Raw genomic sequence first — 4,967 nt, forward strand, 5'->3', positions numbered from 1 at the left:
ATATATATATATATATATATATATATATATATATATATATATATAATAATAATACATAATTAGACTCTAAGTCTCGTTCGCAAACTTAAGACACAACTCAATAGAATAGAATAGGGAGACGACCCTTAACAACATAAAATAATAATTAACTATTACATCAACTTAAAGAAACATCTTGACATAGGCAATCCTTGAATCATAAGGATCCCTTTCTTTGAACTTGGGAGATCTATCCAAGCCCTTCATATAGGAGACATCCTCTAGCCATCAATACCTACACTTTGCGTAAAAACATGAAAAAGAAGGGTATTATCACAAAAATGCAGTAAGTATGGCAATCATGCAAAAACATGCATTTAAAGAGGATATTTAAGTTAAAAATCATGCATCATGTGTTTTTTAGTCAACTTCATGAACACATCCACATATAATCATAATATCATAAGAACATCATAAGACATAAGCTTCACATAAAAACCATCGCCTAAGGAAACCCCCATGTCATACTAGCGCAATGTAAAGGTAGCATCCAATAATACTACTTACACCAAGTGTTCCTAAGAAGGCATCCTAGGCTAGGCATATCATACTCAACAAGTCATAACACTTGCATTATCACTAAACATAAGGCCACATACTTCATAACTTCATAGAAGGACTCAAGCATTTGCTACAACTTTAGTCATAACTCCTTTAGTTCATATCATAGGTAGACCTCCCTTATAACCCCTTCAAAAGCTTATTTGTGCAACGTACACTTGGATTCCCATACCCCCACATATACTAGTAAATTTATTTAGAAGCCACAAGTGCAATTCACATGCATAATCATAATTCATGTATTTACATAGCAAAATCACTTAACATGCATTCATATAACTCATACATAACATAAGTCTTGTTTCATAAAAGTACTAATCTTATCCCTTCTTGGAGTTCAATAGCGAAATGCATGGGTAGGGTCTATAGTCCTACCTATACTAAGTAACCTCCTCAAATATTTATTATTAAAGTCCATATTCATATCCTATTTCATTTCTTAACTTTCGAGAGACATAGAAATAACCGACGTAGACCATGTGATCTACATGGAATATGGTGTTCTACTCCCACAAGGAAAAGAGAGAGTACTACTTACCAAGGTAGGACCTTCATATGTGATAGCTATTCTAGTGGATCCACTAAGCTAAAACATACGGGGTACGTAGTTATGGAACATGGAGATTGCTACTAGAAACCTTGACTTTCTAGACATGGAGGTTTCCATCTCACGAGACAACATCTATGTTGGGAACCCAAATTTTCTTAATGTGAAGGTTCTCTTGTTGGAAGCCATACTTACTAAACGTGAAGCCCCCAATCTCATTTTCATGTTCACTTGATGCTAAGCTCAAACTCCCTTTCTAAACGTATTTAAGCTTTTAATACATTAGTTCATAAAGAAGGCTAAAGGAGCTTGCTCCATCATACATCATACAGCTCAAAGGTTCCTAATATGAGAATGTCCTTTCATTATAAAACCTATATAATGGTAGAATGTCCTTTCACATAATTCTACTATTCATATAATCATGTGTGTGTGCATACATATATGAGATCTACCTGCACACACACACACCCTCTAGGCACATATGTTCATAACTTCATTAGTCATATACTTTACATGCATGGAAACAGGTAATGATTCATAGGAGAACTAACCTTTCCTTAGTCATCATGTATCTACCCTGTTCATAGATTTGCATGAAGTGTGTGTGTACATTAGTCAATATGATCACACAATGGGTATAATATAGTATTGAGGAAGCCACCCTCTAAACATCACAACACATGTACAAAATTAATCATGTCTCAAGTCATTCACATATAGAGTATTAAGGACTATAGACTACACACATTCACATTACACCATAGGAGGCAAGAACATATTCAAAATTAGAATAGAAGACTTCTAGCATGCATAAGATCACACATTCATATAGGGACTTCATAAGTAGGGTCATTATATAAGAGTATTCATCATCATTAGCCACATAGACCACACCTAACCCTAACATGATCATCCACATATTAACAACATCATCCACACACCTAGATCATGCAACTAGTGTGGAAGACAATATATATAACTTCACATAACATCAATTCACTTAGAACATGATACTAGAATCAAAACTTACACCCATCAACTTCATAATATGAATTATCATATCAATTCATATTGCATCTAATGACTTCAAGGCCATGATCACATCACATAAAGATATACAAGAATCTAAACAACGCCACCATAAGTGGGTCATACTAATCAACACAATTTATTTTTTTTACTATACTAAATAGAGGAAATAGGTTAAATTACCAACTCTCCATTGTATTATCATGAATGATCGATTCCCAACAATTACATATTAATTAACATAAATAACATTAGGAATAAGTAATACACTATAATCCAATCATAATTGGATCATCATCTACTCAAGATCACAAACCCCATCAAAGACTAATTTGAAGTATTAAGGAGATCATTGATTCTTCATAGAATTGGATTGAAATCATGTTAAAACCATATATTAATCACATATTCACCATTAGAATGCTTTTGAAATCACTTTAACAATGAACCCATGTGTTACACTTCGGAAGTTTTATGACTTAGACTAGAACCTCACCTATTAAATGATGTTTAAAATGATATTTTCAGACATAAACCAAAGTTTTAATCTAGATTAGGAGTATTAGAGCCTAAACATCAAGGTACAACCATGACATCTGGAAACTAGTGCAATAGATCTTGTAAACGTCCTTAGGTCTTGAGAAGGTTTGTAAGTATTGTATGGAGTCTAAAACTTGTAAAAATATATTAAATAGGTAAATTTATGTATATAGGGTCAAAACGTCAGGTTACAACCCCCGAAGGACCGGCCTAGGGGTCCTTGAAGGGACCTCAACTATTGGCCAACAAGTTGCCAAAGCAACAGCCAAGTTGCACTAACAAGAAGTCAGTCCGCGTCATGGACATGATTAAACATGGTCCAATACAATGGTCCACGTCATGGACCACATAGCGGAATCCACTATCTCAAAAATTAATTTCAGACTAGTTGTGGGAACAACTTTGAGACGCGGACTTGTTACCCCACGAAAAATCTGAAATTAGAATTCAAGTTTTACTTCACTAAAAGGTCAATTAAGTGTCGGATCCTCAAATCAAAACCTAAAATCTCTCCCTTCTCTCTAATTTCTCTTTCTACTCAACCTCCATTGAAGAATCTTGAAGCTTGAAGAACAAGACCAAATTCCCAAGTTTTCTACTCATAGGAGGCTAAAGTTTTTTTTAAGGTACGGTTTGTTTCACTCATGGGATTCCTTTACCCAAGAGGCCCTTTCAAAGATGGTTTTCAACTTCCCCAAGACTAGGGTTTCAATATAGACATGGGTTCTCTTTTCAAAACAAAATTGTTATTCAATTATGATGAAATATGGTCTTTTATTCTTCCGTGAAACCTTGTTCTCCCCTAAACTCATTTTATCTTGAAATTCTATGGTAATTTTTGAAGATGATGAGTATATGAATATTTAGAATCATAATTGTTATGCATTACTGCTTGAATTTACCATTTTTATGAATTGGTTATGTATTGTTGGGTAATTGAAGTATGGAGGCAATGAAAGGGAAAGAAGGTATGAAGATTGATTCTTCATAAATTCAATTATGAAGTATCAATTGCTTAGATAGTAATGCTTCTATGTCTAATGTGTGGTTCTAATGTTGATAACAAGTATTCGTCATCCTTAACCCTAGATTATTGAATTAGTGATGAAGTATGTATGAATGTTATGATATGATTATTATATGATTGAAAGTAGTTCTTATGATTATAATAAAGTGTTAAGTGAAAGGTTTACTCACATGTATGAGGTCTCTAAAGTAAAATTGTAGTTCTCACTTATGAATACCTATGAGCTATTATGATAAGATGTTTGCATAGGAGTCTAGAAGAGACTAATGTGAACTTATATGATGAATATGATGACTAATAAAGGGAATTAATGCTTAGCACCGAAAGGGCATGTAAATGAGATGCCAGTCTCACGTTTAGCAAGTCTAGCCTCTTACATAGGTTTCCTCACATTTAGCGTGTCCGGATTCCAAAGATATGTGTTGCCTCATGAGATGGAAACCCCCACATTAAGCAAGTCAAGGTTTATAGTTGTAATCTCCTTGACCCTTAACTATGTGCCCACATAGAACTCTAACTAGCTTAGTGGATCCACCTAGATAGAACAATTCCAGATAAGGCAAGTGTTAACCCTCTCTTTTTGGTGTGAGAGTAGAACACCGAATTCCATGTAGCTCACATGGTCTCACGTCGGTTATTGCACTTCTCTCTCTAATGTAAAAGTAAATGGACAAATTATGCATGTGAACTCTTATTAGGGTTTGTCTTAAAGGCTACCTTATTCAAGCATGTTATATAGAAATATGAGGTATGTTGTATGCATAAAGTAAGTGACTTAATACGATATTTAACTTTGGATAGGGTTATGGGGTTCTATTCTTGGTATTGCACAAGTATTACTTTCGGTTGCTTATGTGGTGGGTTAATGTCATGTTGATTGATTTATGTTCTTTCCTTGTATGTGCATTTGATACTAAGGATTGTTTTTGACTAAAATTGTCCTTTTTCTCATGCATTGGTGATTTTATGCATAGGAGCCATACTTATTACATGTGATTTGTACTAACCCATATTTCTTCCCTTTTTCCCAAACATTATAGGTTCCGTCCATTGAATAGGTTCTAGGCTATTTTGCAGGAAGACATGGAATTTTCCCCCAAGTTGTTGGTGTGTCATCAAAGTTTGAGGATGGTGCCATTTGATCTAATTTAGTATTATTTCTTATGGATAAAGACACTTATTCTTTCCTTTATCATTGAGACTATTGTTGTAAGCCTATAT

The sequence above is a fragment of the Solanum pennellii genome, chromosome 6 (assembly GCF_001406875.1).
Source record: "Solanum pennellii chromosome 6, SPENNV200".
NCBI lineage: Eukaryota > Viridiplantae > Streptophyta > Magnoliopsida > Solanales > Solanaceae > Solanum > Solanum pennellii.